The sequence below is a fragment of the Sapajus apella genome, unplaced genomic scaffold (genome assembly GCF_009761245.1).
Source record: "Sapajus apella isolate SASKATOON/1434 unplaced genomic scaffold, GSC_monkey_1.0 scaffold108, whole genome shotgun sequence".
Lineage (NCBI taxonomy): Eukaryota > Metazoa > Chordata > Mammalia > Primates > Cebidae > Sapajus > Sapajus apella.
Window position 1 is genome coordinate 4,066,428 of NW_022437048.1, and position 18,461 is coordinate 4,084,888.

Here is an 18,461-nt window from a genome sequence, read left to right on the forward strand (position 1 = left end):
TAATGGGATTGCTGGGTCAAATGGTATCTCTAGTTTAGATCCTTGAAGAATGTTTGTTGGCTGCATAAATGTCTTCTTTGGAGAAGTATCTGTTCATATCCTTCACCCACTTTTTAATGAGGTTGCTTGTTTTTTTCTTGCAAATTTGTTTAAGTTCTTTTTAGATCCTGGATATTAGCCGTTTGTCAGATGGATAGATGTGTGACATTATTTCTGAGACCTCTGTTCTGTTCTATTTGTCTATATGTTTGTTTTGGTACCAGTACTATGCTATTTTTGTTACTGTAGGTTTGTAGTATAAAAGACCTAGAAATACAACATACACAGGATGTGAAAGGCCTCTTAAAGCAGAACTACAAACCACTGCTCAAGGAAATAAGAGAGAACACAACTAGATGGATAAACATCCCATGCTCATGGTTAGAAAGAATCAATATTGTGAAAATGGCCATACTCTCCAAAGTAATTTATAGATCCAATGCTATTCCCATCAAGCTACCATCAACTTTCTTCACAGAATTGGAAAAAAAAAACCTGCTTTAAATTTCATATGAAACCAAAAAAGAGCCCATATAGCCAAGACAATTCTAAGTAAAAATAACAAAGCTAGAGGCATCACCCTACCTGACTTCAAACTATATTACAAGGCTATGGTGCCTGGCTTCTTTTATGTAGCATAATATTTTAAACCTTAATTTATTATATAACATATACTTGTTGATTCTTACAGCCATCATGCAAGATGTTGAGAGTTTCAAGATGATACTGTCTTTATAAACTTTGTTAAAATAATCAAAGATAAAGGGAGAAGAAGAAAAAAGTAAACTAGCTTGTAGTACATTCAGCATTAATCATTAGGTTAGCTTGCTCTCTGACTCACTTCCTCAGTGTTATTTGGCTACTGTCCTAGAATTATGCAGACTTGTTACAAGATTATAGTTCCTCTTAACTGTTCTGTAGATAATAACTAACATTATAAAAGGATCAGTTTTCCTCTTGAGGTATTCCTTCAGGTCCAGCACACTGATAAATCTACTGACTCAGCTGGTCTGAAGGACCTCACTGATGCCAGCTAATATGAAGGACTTCACTGATGCCAGCTGGAGAACAGTTGGCAGATTCAGTAAAACGAAATTCTGAAAGGAATTTCTATTTTTTAAATAAAAGAATTAAAAGTATTGTTTGAGATATACAACACTTTTCATTTCTTTTTCACCATCTATCAAAATATAGTTCTTTGAACCTATTTTAATAGAAATTGCAAACATCTTGTTGAAATGTTCAAGGTGTCACATGTTGTAGTGATTCTTTCCTAGAGTACTTTGTGATTACATATTTTTCCCTAGAAAAATAATCTTTCATAGAGATAATATTTTAAGTAGTATTTGGACAGGTTTTTCAAAAATGTGGAATACCTACATAAGTTTATTGAAATATTAAAAGAGTAACAATTTTCGAGAGGTAAAAACATGATATGTGTTGAAAGAACACATGTTGATAGTAAGCATAATTTCAGATGGGGAGTGTTGTAGACATGAAAAAAACTGTGCATATGGGCATGTATTTATTCCTTAAAATTCCTCGTGGAGATTAGATTTCCCTGAGAAAGAGAAGTTTCTACATTTCTATGTAAATGATTTTTAAAAATGTATTGAGTTATCTTCATTACATATTGACACATTGTAATTGTGTATACTTATGGAATATATAGTGGTGATATGACTTTATGTGCTTATATTTGGTGTATAAAGAAAAATAAAGTCTTCAAGATAAAATTCATAGGCTTAGATATGAATTTGCAGCATGAGTTGAAGAAAACTAAATAGTTCCAAATAATAAAAGTTGTGTTCATAAAATTTGAGCATATGAATGACTCAAGGCTAGTGCCCAATATTGATATGATTATATGATTAATATGCTAAATTTATATAATTATCTTATACTCACTCTAACAGACTCATAAGAGTTGGTCACTAATTTTCAAGTTTTTTCCTTAGCTGGTTGCTATAACATTAATTTTATTAGACATAATGGGGTGATTTACATTACCAAAATTGGCAAAGTGTTATAAAATACTTTTTCTTTTTTATTTTATTTACTGAAGAAGTAGCTGCTAAACATTAATAGCACATCACTAGCTACTAAAATGCAGAAAACAGAGTCCATATGTAGAGTAAAAGTAGATTCTAAGATTTATCAAGTAGGATAACTCAAAGAAAGTAGCCTTTTATGAGTTTTCTGTTGCTACATGACAAACTACCCAATCTTTTGTATGTTAAAAAAAAACCAAAAAACAAAAAGCCTGTTTAGCTCATGGTTTCATGGTTCTTCTCACAATTTTGATCTAGGGTAGCAGAGCTGGTCTCAGCAGGTCTTGCCCATGTTCATGTGCATATAAAACTCTAGGAACCTGGCTGATCCTAAAAGCCATTAGCATGCTTTACAGTTGACTGACCCACGTCTTTGTAGTTGGCTATTATGTGGGTGTGTGTCTCTCATCATCACAATGCATAAGCGTAGTACAAGTGCCAAGTAATAAAATATACTAGGAAAGTCTCATGCACTAAAGTAAATAACATTAAATATGCTATATTTATAGAATAGATGTATGATTGTGCACCATAGGTCCTACTGGAAACAATTTTTAAAATTCTCAAACTGCCACTTTCAATTTAAGACTTTACTGAGCTATATAATCAAAAGAAATTTAGAAATTTTTTGCATGAAATATATATATTTTGCAAAAAGCATCTATACATGTTAAATAACATAAAGAGTGTTTTAATAGGCCCCAAATTTTTAGGACATTCCAGTTTACATCTTTTCTGCTTGAGTCACTTTAATGATGGCTCAAAAATTGGGTAATTTTAACATTCCATGTGAAACTTTATAATAAATTATTTATGAATATATTTTACATACAAATGATTTTATATAAAAACTTTAAAAACAGTAAATTAAAGATAATTTCTGATATTAGAGATTACCAAAGTGTTAGTTCCTGCCTTCTTTATACTTAATATGTCAATTTGTTTCATACATATTAGTTATGCCCTTTTCACATATATCTTTATGTTTCTAAAATTTACATTGGTGTTTTATTTTCATCATTATTCCCAAATAATAACACTCTCACTTAATTTCACTTTTGTATACTCAATTTTTACTAGTTACTCTGGTTATATGCAATTCATGTAAAGTATGTAAAATCAAATCCACACTTCCCATTTGTCACACTTTATGTAGAAATTAGGTCATGTTCTCAATCTTTGCATAAGGAGTGTGTGATGATACACTTAAACTCTGGCAATTTATGTTATAGCAATATATTAATCCAATTGTTTATTATAATCCAATTGTGATTATGAAGTAACATGAGGTCCTATAATATGCCTTTTAAAGATTTCTAATTATGGCATGATGACAAATTCTAACTCTAGTCAAGTGAAAATATTTTCATTACACAGTAAATTTTGTGAAAAAAAAGTTTAGCTGCTTATAACATAGATCTCACCTTATTTTGAGAGCTCAATAGCAGGCTAAATATAATCTCTAAAAATACTTGGTGTGAAAATTAAAGAGAATAGTGTACAGGAACTAAGGAAAGAAAAGCTTTTTATTAGTTCAAAAAATATGATGTGGACTAAGAAATATGAGGTTAACATAATAAATGAAAAAAGAAAAAGCAAAAATTTTATCAGAGTAGACATAATTCAGGTCAAAGTATTAATTGAGAAAATGAAAAACTTCATATTTTTAAATAAACACAACAAAAAATAAATGTGTATTAATTATACATATGAACCAATATCTACATTTTTAGAGTGCTCTAAAGCTTCTCACATTTTTTAAAACAAAACTTCTCACATTTTCAAAAATAAAACTGGTTTCTTTGGGAATAGATTTGGAGCTATGTGTTTATGGCCTGACTCTCCCTGTGCAGCATGTCTTAACTTTGGCTATAGAGGTGGGGGCAGAGACAGCAACACATTTCTCTCTATCCCATTACTGGGTATATAATGAAATGATCATAAATTATTCTATTATGAAGACACAAGCACACATATGTTTTTTGTGGTACTGTTTACAATAGCAAAGGCTTGGAACCAACCCAAATGCACATCAATGATAGACTGGTTAGAGAAAATGTGGCACCTATACAACATGGAATACCATGCAGCCACAAAAAAAGGATGAGTTGATGTCCTTCGCAGAGACATGGATGCAGCTGGAAACCATCATTCTCAGCATATTGACACAGGTACAGAAAACCAAACACTGCATGTTCTCACTCATAAGTGGGTGTTGAACAATTAGAACACATGAACACAGGGAGGGGAACATCACACACCGGCGACCGTCACTTGGGGGGGACTAGGGGAGGAATAGCAGGTGGTGGGGGGTAGGAGATGGATAGGATTAGGAGAAATTTCTAACATAGATTACAGAGAGATGGATGCAGCAAACCACCATGGCAGGTGTATACTTATGTAACAAACCTGCACGTTCTGTACAGGTACCTCAGAACCTAAAGTACAATAAAAATATAGAAAGAGTAAGACTCTGGCCTTCATTCTTAGTTATTCCCTCCCATCATGGCAACTCCATCCTATGAATGAGCTGGTGGCATAATTATTTGGTACTCAGGATTCTCTGTGCCATTCTTGAGTTAAACCTCTGAGTTATGACTGTGGCTGGATAAAAGATGGGAGAAACTTCTTAGCCACATTGCCTGGTATTTAGCTCCTGTAGCATATGCCGCACAGGGCGTAGGTAAGAGATTCTGAGAGACATCTCCTCTCAACAGCATACCCTGTGCCTCAACTGGGAGCTTTAGAGATTGGGAGCCGTGTGGTGGTGTCAGCATCTCCCTGGAGCAAAGGGAATCTCTATCATTGTGAATTAGGAGGATGGGCAAGTAAGCATGTTGTGGTTTAAATGCCAAAGACTCTCACTATTTTCCCCACAGATTAGCGAATTTTCTTCATCAGATGTTACTTTATTTGTTGTATTCATTCAGGGTTATTTCTAGAGACATCAAATGGTTGTTTTAAAACACAATTTTCGCTAGTTATTACTGTTTCACTTGAAATTTAGTTCACGGAATTTCTAATGCTACCATCTGAGAAGGGACTGCAACAAAATTTCTTGTAAAGTATCTCTACCTTCTGAATATATTTAAGAAAAAATAAACCAACAATCAAGGAGAAAAAAGCATTTTTTAAGTTCAGGAATACATGTGCAGTTTTGTTATATAGGTAAACTCATGTCACAGAGGTTTGTTGTACATATTATTTCATCATTAGGTATTAAACCTAAAACCCATGAGACATTTTTAATTATTCTTATCCTTTCTCTCTCCTCCCATCCTCTATCCTCCATTAAGTCTGTTATTTTTCTCTCTGTGTTGATGTGTTCTCATCATTTAGTTCCCAATATAAGTGAGAACATGTGATATTTCATTTTCTGCTCCTGCATTAGTTTGTTAAGAATCATGGCATCTAGCTCTATCCATGCTTCCACCAAGGAAGTAACCTTGTTTGTTTTCATGGCTGCCTAGTGTTCTACAGTATATATGTACCACATTTTCTTTGTCTAGTCAGTCATTGACGGGCATTTAGATTAATTCTATGTTGTTGCTATTGTGAATAGTCCTACAATGAACATACATGTGCAGGTGTCTTTAAAATAGAATGATATATATTCTGTTGGGTACCTACCTAGGAATGCAATTGGTGAATTTAGTGATAGTTCCCCTTTTAGGCCTTCAAGGGATCACTACATTCAGCTTTCCACAGTGTCTGTGCCAATTTGCACTCCTATTAACAGTATATGGGCACTCCTTTTTCTCTGCATCCTCACCACTACCTGAAGTGAGATTTTATTCTGACTTGTGTGAGGTGGAATATCATTGCGGTTTTGACTTACATTTCTCTAATGATCAGTAACATTGAGCTTTTTTTTTTTTTTTTAATTTTTCAAATGTGTATTGGCTAGGCTATACCATCCTAGAGATAGAAATGAGTTAGCTTTTCATAATGAGGAAACCAAAAGCAACTACAACAAAAGCAAAAATCGACAATGACACTCAATCAAACTAAAGAGTTTCTGTACAACGAAAGAAACTATCAATAATAAACAGATGATCCATAGGATGAGAGAAAATGTTTGCTAACTATGCATCTGACAAAGGTCTAATATCCAGCATCTATACGGAATTTAAACACATTTACAAAAATCAAAACAAAACAAACAACTCCCTAAAATTTGGGCTAGGGGAGGGACAGCAAGGGGTGGGGAGCATGGGGAGGAATAACGGGGAGAAATACCAGATGTAGGCGATGGGGACATGAACGCAGCAGACCACCTTGCCATGTTTGTTCCTATGCAACAATCCTGCATGATCTGCACAGGTACCCCAGAACCTAAAGTACAATATAAAAGGAAAAAACTTGGGCAAAATACATGAAAAGTAAGTTTTTGTAAACCAGAAAATTTCAATTTAAGAACAAATGGGACATGCAAAAATTAAGAAAAAAAACTTTTAGTTCAAAATTATATTGAGGTATGCCTTTAAAAAATCTCCTAACATAGTACAGAATGATTTTAACACAAAATTTCAGGTTACCAGGCTACAGACTGCTTGAATGGTAAGTGACTATCTAATGTGCATACAGATCCTTTTGGGTTGGTGACAGTTTTGGATCTAGATCACAATGATAGTTACACATTACTGTGAATGCTGCTGAATTGTTCACTTTAAAATTATTAAAATGTACATTTTATTTTGTGTGATTTTTACCTCAAATATTAAAAACATGTGGCTGGCCAGATTTTGTTCAGAGGCACTGATTTGTCAGCCCTTGGTTAATTAAACAACAATAAATGTAATCCCTACATATTTTAAAATAGCAAATGCTGTTATTTTTATTTCATATCCACTTGAACCATGTTACATTTAAAAATATATGAAGCAATTTAGATAATGACTCAAATCATTGTGGAAGTTTTTCTGTCTATTTAATAATGACTGTAATTAATGTAAATTTAATTTGCTATGTACAGCAACTGTTTGTAGTGCTTTACCAAGTTAATGAGTCTATCCTTTGATCAGCCACATGAGGCAGATAATGGCATTATTTCATCTCTGTTTCACTGATAGAGAAGTTGAGGCATAGAGGTGAGGCTACTTGCCTAATCCCACAAAATTTTGTAATTGTTTTGCAGGGACTTGAATTCAGGCTAACTGGATCCCGAGTGCAAGAGCTCTTAACCAACATCCTGTGCCGACTTCCCTTTCTGCTTTACAGTTATTTTCAAAATGCTACATTTGTAATTCCATTTTCTTGACTCTACCTTAACTGTAAATTATTATAAATGTATAATTAAATTTTTAGAGATATCTTTGTAGTTATTTATAACTTTATAACAAACTGCCCTCAATTGTGGAGACTTTGAAAAACAAGCATTTTATTACAGCTCCCATATCATGAGTATTGGGTGGGCTCAGCTACGTGGTTCATACACTGTATTTCTCAGACCATTACTTTCATATGGTGGCTGGGATGTAATTATCTGAAGGTCACTCATTCACATACTTGGTGATTGAGGTCCAAGACTAATTCCTATGGGACTGAATAGTCGTAACTTCCTAGCCTCCTCTTTGCATCTCTCCCCGAAATTGTCATTGATCATCAGGACTTTGGATGTGACACTGGGTCTAAAGTGTATAGAGGAAGTAAAAGAGAGAGAGGGAGAAGGAGAAAGACAGAGAGAGGAACAAAAAGAGATAAATAAAAGACAGGGACAGACAGACAAACAGAGACAGAGAGGCAGAGATAATGTACTGCCTTTTCTAACAGTTTTCAAAATTTTGTTGTCACTTTCACTATACTCTCTTTCTGAGAAAGCCACAAGCCTTGCCACACTTCAAAGGGAGGGACAAGGGTTTGATAAGAATGTGAAAGTATTTGCAGTGATGTCTCAAAATTCCACAAATATAAGCTTTGATTTGGTCAACAGAAGCCTCTAAGCACCTATGAAATTCATGACATATGGACATTAAAAACACAACAAAATCTTAAAAATTGTGTGAATTTATATTTTTACAACTACTGCAACATGTATTAAGCATTTTAAAATATTTACTCATAGGGCTTTATATATGAAATTGGTGTTCTAAAAACTACCCTTAAATAAATTAAACAATGTAGTATACTGAGGTGATCATAAGTGACTTTCTCCCTCTCCTGCTCCAGAAACATACACAAGCAACAGAAAAAATGACATTGGACAACACATAAAAGCTAGTATAAAATGAAGTATGGATTCCACAAGTTGTTAAAATGGAAGGAATTCTGTAAATAGTCACTTGTAAAAACTATGAAAAAATGATGTTTGGGAAGAAACCAAATGAGACATAGTACTTAGAAGTAAGGAACAAAAATTTATGGAGTGCTCTGAATTCTGTGAAAAAAATAAATAACAAAATATGAGTGGAACTAGAGATCTCCCAAGACTGCAAGAGAGGCAATTTTAAATATAGTGAAGAAGTGCTCTTACAATGCTTTGGGAGTATGAATAGACTAGTGATAGGTGAAGGGTACACATGGGACCAGCACAAGAATATGAGGAATATTGCAGAAATCAACACCTGTTGAAATTTTCCTCAAGAAAACCACATAAGGAAATAGCCAGTTATACATATGGGAAGATTTTCACCCTAGGATTTTAGATGGAGGAAACAATCAGAATGGGACTTTAATTTTTGAGATAAATATATATATATTTAAGACAAGGTGTTGCTCTGTAGTCTAGGCTGACGTGCAGTAGTGTGATCAGGGAGACCACTACAGCCTAAACCTACCAAGCTCAAGTGATTCTCTCACCTCAGCTCCCCAAGTGGCTGGTACCAGAGTTGTATGCCACCAGACTCAACTAGTATTTTAATTTTTTTGTAGTGATGAACTCTTATTATGATGTCCAGGCTGATCTCAGACTCCTGGGCTCAAACAATCCTCCCATTTCAACATCCCAAAGTGTTGGGCTTACAGATTTGACAACATGCCTGAACAAAATGAGATTTTTAAATGGGCATGATTAAAACATTCAGAGATGCAAGAGTCGCTAATATAAAACAGGAACAGGATAAGATGAGAAGGATGAATACAAACATAATTAGATATTTTTGAAATCAGAAAAGGGCTTCCTAATTATATGAAATGTTTGTTGATTACACGAAATAAAATGAAACCAAATGCTTGACTGATAGAGCCCTCAGGAGAAATCAACAATGCCCCAGAAATTGTAGTAAACTGATTAAAACCTAACAGTGTTGCTTATTAATACCTTATATTAAAAATTTCCTGTTTACCTGTTTTTCTTCCAAAGCCTTCTTGATTTTGTTTTCTTGGTCTTAACAACCAGTTACATGCTTTGTTAAAGCATTTATGACTTGATTCAATGTATTCGTCTCATTTTTTATTTCATTCTGTTCTGCCTCTGGGAACTGCGTGTCCTCATTATGACTGATCAATCCAAACAGCAAAGTTCACCTTATCTGACTAAGGATTATGCATTAAATTTCACTTGTTTACCTCCCCTTTATTAATCTTTTTTTTTTTTTTTTCTCAATCACTTGAACCACTGTCATACGGAGTCAGGATTCTAGATCTTTACGAAGATGAACTCATCCTTAATAAAGTCTCTATACCAAAGAAGAATCAAAGAAAAACATCACTTGAAAAAATGAGTGCAGTAGATAAACAAAATTCTCACTGGATCATAAACCAAAAAGGAGATTAATCAACCTAATAATTAGGAACTTACAATGAAATCAGTGATGCATCTTGATGTGGTTTGAATTGGTGAAAGTTAACATCCATCATAAGAAAGGCACCAAATAACTTGCTACGCCAGTGTTGGTTTGTTGGGAGTATGAGTAGACTGGTGATAGGGGAAGGTACACTTGGGCCCAGCATGAGACTCCCTCTAAGTCCAAGCTAGATACTATTGAAATTAAAAATCCAATCTGCTAGTAACTCATTTCTTATTATACATTTGGACATTAGGGAAGCGACCACCAGTGGGATGGTAAACCCAGTGGGTCAACTCTAAGCTAATTTTTCTCAGAACCTCTACATGCCCCAACTTTCAAAAATGTTGTTTTCAAAAGAAAGTCATGCCTCCTATTCATCCGAATTTTACCAAGATTGACTGTCTGAAGGAACAATGACTTTTAGAATGGTAACAAATGAGAAATTTGAAACGTTATGCTTTACAAGTTCTCAATTTTTGTTCCTTGGGTGAAAATATAGCTTTATGATACTGAATCAGGATCCCATAAACATTCATTCTTGGCCAGCTAGTTGAATGTTAAGCTTCATCAATAGAAAACACTGGAGTGATTGTCCAGTGGTAGATGCAGCAAGACATATCCCATATTCTAAGATCCTACTCTTTATTTTTATTCAGTAATTTTTATGATTATTGTTGGGTTTTAAGAATATGTATGAATATTATTTAAGAATATTAAAGAATATATTTAAAGAATATTGAAAGGAAATATCTAATTAGCACATTTTCTTTATATTTTAAGAAACATTACATTCTGCACAGATATTAGTTGAGAAACCCCTGCATAAACCATTTGTCCTTCACCTAGATAGAGTTAGATGCATACATTACCTTCATGATTAAATTCATAATTATTTTTTGTTGTCAACTTCTGTGGTGCTTGCATGTTCCAGTCTTTAAGCAGCATATTCAAAATTTTATAGAAAAAGATTATCACAATGATGAATAATGCTATTTTCAATTCAGTCATTCCATTTGAGAAATCAACAATGCCACAGAAATTGGAGTAAAGAGTGTCTGTGTTTAAATTTTGTTAACTGCTGATATTTAAAGCTTGTAGAATCAATCTCAAAGAAACAGACTCATGCACAATATTGTAATTTTTGGAAATTAACATGCTATGTGCTTTTATGTGTCTCTATCAAGTAAACCTTCATGTTTACATACTTTCCTAACTATATGTGTACAAAGTGCTTTATGTGAAAAGGCTTCTTAAAATTCAAAGAAATGAAATTATTCTTTTATAACTCATCAATAGACATAGATTTTTATATCTGGATATATGGTCTAAGAATTGCAAAATAGATCCATTTTAGTAAAGCCCTTGATGCATTTTCAGAAGTTGTTTCATTAAGAAAATAAAAGTAGACTGAAATTTAGTTTGTGTAGTACATGTTGAGCTTCATTATTTTCGCAGACTAATCTTTATATATAAGGTTTCCCCTGTTTTATAAAGAAGACATTACTACGAAGAGCACTAATGCATTACATTTTTTTTTAACTTTGCGATTTTTTTTCTAATGACATGAGTATATGTTCAAAGTTTAATAAAGAAAAATATTTAGAGTATATTTCTTTTGTAGACATAAGAATTCATTTTATTATCAGTTATTGCCAAAATATTTTTTCATAGAGAAGAGTACTACAAAAATGTATTTCATGTGTCAGAAGTAATCACTACACCTCTCTCATTCAACTGTTTTAGACATAACTCCTGTCAGAACTGCTCTGAAGTTAGTTCCCTTCTTGTCTGTTACTTGCTTTTCAAACCTTGTTCTGAGTCCAAAGGCTGTAATGAGCAATATTTAAATGCAAGTATTGGAGAGCTTTTGCCATTTCTTATGTTGTCTCCAGTATAGACTTTAAAAATTTTTGCATAGAATATTTGGCTTTTTATTCCATGTACAATTTATTTGTCCTTATGAGGAGAGAATAAGTAAAATAATTGTATACATTTCTGGTTGTATATCCTCAGTATTTCAGGTATTGAAGTAGTTGGAAATATCATACCTCACAAGGTAAAGGCAAGAAATGTGAGATCTTATTGCAGGAGAGAAATCATGTAACATAATCTAGAGAGACTGGACTAAGCTTGCTTGATCATATCTATAATCCCTAACTAAAGGGAGCTAGCCTTTTATTTTGTGGATTACTATCCAATTACAAAGGGTCATTACTAAAGCAAAAATAGTAACTTAAGCATATTCAGGGCTTCATGTGCAAAACAACTTTAGTCTTTCTAATAAAAGATTTTACCATGTGGCATAGTTTTAGATATTAAGCCAGTTATGACCATCTAGAGTTTTTAAACAAAAAAAAACTTTTTGTGCGGAAATATTTAGTATTTCATGAAGGATATGAATTGGAAACTGCCATGTAACACAAAGGACTTGCCTAAACGCCATGCTAGGAGACTTGGTCAAGTTTCGTCCGGCTTGTTTGTGCACTATGTCATGGATTTGTCCTGAAGGTGACCCTAGCTTTCATACTGAGGCTTTGCTCAATAAAATGTGATCCTGCCAAATTGCAAAATTACACTGTTTAACTCATCTTGTCCAATAATTGTCAGTCATTTTTCACTGAATTTTTATGTAATTTTCTATTTCCATAGAGCCCACCACTCCTTTTTTGGTTTCTTTATTTTTATTTCCTCATATTCCCTTTTTATTCCTGAACAGATTTTCTTGAAAAGTTTCAGTTACCTTTGTCTTGGCTGAAGTTGAGCTCAGTTCATACAGCAGTCTCTATCTCCTGCCTCAGTAGTCAAAGTAAAATTTGTCTTACAGTTTTTAACAAGGATCTTTCTCTGTTTTTTTTTTTTGTTGTTGTTTACAAGGACACATATATTCCATGTGATTGCATTTGCTTATATAGAAGAGGTTTTCTTACTTATATAACAAACATGCATATCCTTCACATATACTTCTCAATTTAAAAGTTGAAATAAAACAATAAATATATAATATATAAACATATTATAAATATATATATATAATATATATAAATTTATTATATAAAATATAAATATATAATATGTAAATACATATAAAATATACAAATATGTAAAATATATGTATAAAGCAAGAGGATTCCAAAAAATGCATAGCAAAACCAGCCTTTCTGATCTTCTCAAGAAAACAGACTGAATTTCAAGTGAATCTCATTTTATTTTCAGTTTTAAAATATGCATAATTAAGCATTAAGATTGAATTATTATAGGTTTTCTGAAATTAAAATTGTACACTACTTAATGTTTAATAAAGATTAAAAATTTTGAAGAAATCTAGAAGGCACAGGTCTTATAAAATGTAGCCAAGAATTTGGTAGGTATCTTGACGCATAGTGGTGACCTTAATTGGCATGATCTTCTGTATCATGCCTGCCTACCTTAGATGTCAAACAGTGCTTCACTCTATTCCTTCTTTCTTGTCTTCATGAACTTTTGATAATCAAGCAACATATTATGACAAATAGAGTAACAATTGCCACACAAGCCAACACACTCAGAGAGCAGTACTGGCACCATGTGAGGTTGTGTGAAGATGGCAGCAGGTACTTGCCCCCATTGTGGTGCATGAGAAGCTCAATCCAGAAGAGTTTTGATCTTTAGAGACTTATCATAATCAATGATTGATAACCACATAACTTTCTCTTTACAGCTAAAATAACATAAAATAGACACCAACTTATATAATGAACCAGAAAATATGTTAAGATTTTGTGTAGATGTTAAAAATGAGTGCCGCATAAAACTGGATAAAAAATAAATTATTTTATTTCATGGTGGTTATATCAATTTTACTTTATGGGCTAGAATTTATTGGATACATAAGATTTAAAGATGTGATGAGATAATTTAAGAATAAACAAGTATTTTTAGAGTAGAAGTTAAAATCAGATAACTCCAAAGGGTTAAAAAATATTTGAGAGTACAGAGGTTAAATTATCCAGTACAATTTTTAATGGACCTAGTGCACAAGTTTTGAAATAATATCAAAGTCTAGAGATAGGAGACAAATCTGATAAGGTCAGGTTCACGTTGGGGCAAAGTGCATAAGAAGTTCACACTGACCAAGGGTTAGTATGAACATTATATCAGTGGATTTGTGGTTGAAAGTATGAAAGCAGATGGCCTTGGTTTGAATACTAGCCAGATACCTAGTGGTCTTTTTTTTTTTTTTTTTTAAATGTATCTGTTATGAATTTTTTGTTGTTAAATTGAATGAATAAGAATCTTATCTTTCTTGCCTGATTAGTGTGAGTAGTAATGTAATGATTCTTAGAATGCCTGGTAGAATTATTCTCACCATATAGTGATTGTCAATAAATATTTACTTTTTTTTTTTACTGGTTTTTCTTGTATTGTAATTTTAGAATCTATGTGGCTTTCAATATGTTACTTTAAGTCATTGTAGTTCCATTTTTTTTCTAATGTTTAAAGAATTATGGACTAATAGCAAAAGAAAATGAGTGCATATAAGTGTCTTGCTTACCAAATTGAAACCAAAATTACTAAAGCATGGCATGTAGCAACAGCAATGGAGGTAACTTTTCTCCTTGTTATTTAAAAAACACAGTGGGAGGACTGTGTTTTTCAGAGGAGGGCACTAATTCTGATACGTATTTTCATACAATTGGGAAAGACAACAAGGAAGTTACATGATACAAAGAACCAGGCCAAGGGCAGTGGCTCCTGCCTGTAATTTCAGCACTTTGGAAGGCCAAGGCAGGCAGATCATGAGGTCGGGAGATTGAGACTATCCTGGTCAACATGGTGAAACCTGTCTCTACTAAAAATGCAAAAATTAGCTGTGCATAATGGCTTGTGCCTGTAATCCCAGCTATCAGGAGAGCAAGGCAGGAGAACTGCATAAAACAGGGAGTCAGAGGTTGCAGTGAGCCAAGACTGCATCACTGCACTCCAGCCTGGCAAAAGACAGAGATCCATCTCAAACAACAACAACCATAGCAACAACAAAACAGAGATATGGACCAATGGAACAAAGCAGAGGCCTCAGAAATAACACCACGCATTTACAATCATCTGATCTTTGACAAACCTGACAAAAACAAGCAATGGGGAAAGGATTCCATGTAAACAAATGGTGTTGGGAAAACTGGCTAGCCCTATGCAGAAAGCTGAAGCTGAATCCCTTCCTTACACCTTATACAAAAATTAACTCAAAATGGATTAAAGATTTAAATGTAAGATCTAAAACCATAAAAACCCTAGAAGAAAACCTATGCAATACCTTTCAGGACATACGCTCAGACCAGGACTTCAGGATTAAAACACCAAAAGCAATGACAGCAAAATCCAAAACAGAAAAATGGAATTTAATTAAACTTAAAAGGTTCTGCAAAGCAAAAGAAACTATCATTAGAGTGAACTGGCAAGTTATAGAATGGAAGAAAATTTTTGTAATCTACCCATCTGACAAAGGGTTAATAACCAGAATCTATGGCGAACTTAAACAAATTCACAAGAAAAAAACAAACAACCCCATCAAAAAGCGGACAAAGAATATGAACAGACACTTCTCAGAAGAAGGCATTTATGCATCTGACAAACATGTGGAAAAAAGCTTATCATCACTGATGATTAGAGAAATGCAAATCAAAGCCACAATGAGATACCATCTCACACCAGTTAGAATGGCGATCATTAAAAAGTCAGGAAACAACATGCTGGAGAAGATGTGGAGAAATAGGAACACTTTTACACTGTTGGTGGGAGTGTATATTAGTTCAAACATTGTGGAAGACAGTGTGGCGATTAATCAAGGATCTAGAACTAGAAATACCATTTGACCCGGCAACCTCATTACTGAGCATATACCCAAAAGGTGATAAATCATTCTGTTATAAAGACACATGCACATGTATGTTTATTGTGGCACTGTTCACAATAGCAAAGACTTGGAATCAACCCAAATGCCCATCAATGACAAACTGGGTAAAGAAAATGTGTCACATTTACACCATGGATTACTATGCAGCCATAAAAATGTATGATTTCCTATACTTTGTAGGGACATGGATGAAGCTGGAAACCATCAATCTCAGAAAACTAACACAAGAACAGAAACTCAAACACTGCATGTTCTCACTCATAAGTGGGTGTCAAATAATCAGAACACATGGACACAGGGAAGGGAACATCATACACTGGAACCTGTCAGGGAGTGGGGGCTTATGGGTGGGATTGCATTAGGAGAAATACCTAATGTAGATGTCAGGGTGATGGATGCAGCAAACCACCATGGCACATGTATACCTATGTTACAAATCTGCATGTTCTGCACATTTACACCAGAACTTAAAGTATAATCAAAAATATAATAAATAAATAAATGTAAATAAATAACCAATAAAATATATGCCATGTCATACACATTTATGTAACAACTAATTAGAAATTATATTTATTTTTCAACACCAGCATTGTTTATCAAAAATTATTGATATTACCAATATTATAGTAATAGCATAACTGAAATTCATGTATTTACTAAAATAACATGTCATACACATTTATGTATCAACTAATTAGAAATTATATTTATTTTTCAACACCAGCATTGTTCATCAAAAATTATTGATATTAACAATATAATAGCAATAGCATAACTGAAATTAATATATGTACTAAAATAACATATCAACTACATATTTCTGGTTTCAAAATTTTACTATTAAACAGAAATATTCCAACTTATCTATTTCTGGTCAACTATAGTTTGTTTTTATAATTCTTCCAAATAACCAAGCAACCACCACTGTAAGAAAAAAGCAATGGCTACATTTATACTAATATCTCTTCAGTAATTTTGAAAAGGCAAATTTGGAAGCTTTAGTAGTTTGTAATTTATTAATGATGAGATCAAAATGTTAGCATAAAAATTTGGAAAACATTAAATGTAATGGGAATTAGAGATTGATTATGTTGTGCTGATTACTGAAAATAAGTCATTTTAGAAAAGTTTTAAAAACAACAAAAAAGTAACTAATGTGAGATCATGAAATATTTGCTTCATTATGGTAACCTTTTTAATATGTATTTTTATTCCATAATATCACTTTGTATATCTTCAACACTGTGGTCAGTTGGGGGGAAATAGGGGAGGCACGGTGGGGGGTGGGAAGCTGGGGAGAGATAGCAAGGGGAGAAATGCCAGATGTAGGTGATGGGGAGGAAGGCAGCAAATCACACTGCCACGTGTGTTCCTATGCAACAATTTTACATGTTCTTCACATGTACCCCAAAACCTAAAATGCAATAAAATAAATAAATGGGGAAAAATATATATATATATTAAAAAATTTTTAAATGAACATTTGCTGAGCTTTCATGCTGAAAGGCCACATAAATGTGCTGAAAATTAGTCAGTATTGTAATAATATTTATGGTTCCCTGCTTCAACTGTGTTATCAATTTTCTTTATAACCCTTCTGTTACCATCTTTAGCAGTTCCTTTTATTTTAATTTTGGCTATTTTAGAACTTATGCATGATTCTAAAATCTCTGTCAAATGTTTTTCACTGAAACAACAACAGCAACAAAAAACATTTTGATACAATGGTGTATTAATCATGGCCTTTAAGCATTACAAATCATATATATACTCAGCATTGTGCTCATGTTCAGAGTCACTGCTGCTCCCTGGGCTTTCATGTAAGAAATTATGAATACATGCTATGTGGCTAAACAAGTTTTCATTCATGTAGGGTCATTAGTGACTGCCTTTAATGCATTGAGCGAATTTGTAATTTGCAACGTTTTTGAGTCCAATCTAACAGTTTCCTCCTTAGCCTTTGTGTAAGCAAATTATCAGGTTGATCTGCTAATAAAGGAAGGCCCACCATAGGGATTCCATGGTAGATTCTCTCATAAATTCCATTGGCTCTATCATGAGTTAGAGAAACTTTGGTTTGGGGATGACCTAAGATTTTTTGAAAAATTTTGCATTGTAAGTCTTAGAAATAAAATGAGCAATGCACAATATGAGGCAATGAAATGGGCAGTGTTCTCTAGATGACAAATTACTGTAACACTAAAACTGCATTAAAATCTCTTTCAGATCACTGAGGAAGAAACATCAAGTCCTCTGGGGCAATAAGTAAAAGCTACATATTAAGAAGTGGTACTTGACTTGAGACTTAAAGAATTAAAATAAGATTGTCACATGGACAAGTAGCGCACACTGTTGGTAAAGATAACTGCATATCACCTACTTCCCATCACCACCCTCCCCAAAAAAGTAGGATACATGCCAGAACATGTTCTCTTAGAGAAATGGTGCAGTCACTGAGTATGATAGGGCACAGTATCCAGGGCAGCAGGGAGTGCGGTGGTGGTGGTACTTGAATAGAGGAAGGACAGGTCACACTCCATCATAAAATGTGTTACCAGCATTCCATGATAAAGACTGGGGATTTATTCCCATAGAAAATGAGGCAGCTGGTAATGAAAGAAAAGCTGTCATTTTTCAGTTGCATTTGCAATATCTATGCATTAAGAGAAAGAGTAGGTGTAATGATCAAATTAGGAGACAGACAACACAGGAAATTATTGATTTTTTTTTGAAAGGTAACTACATTTGAAC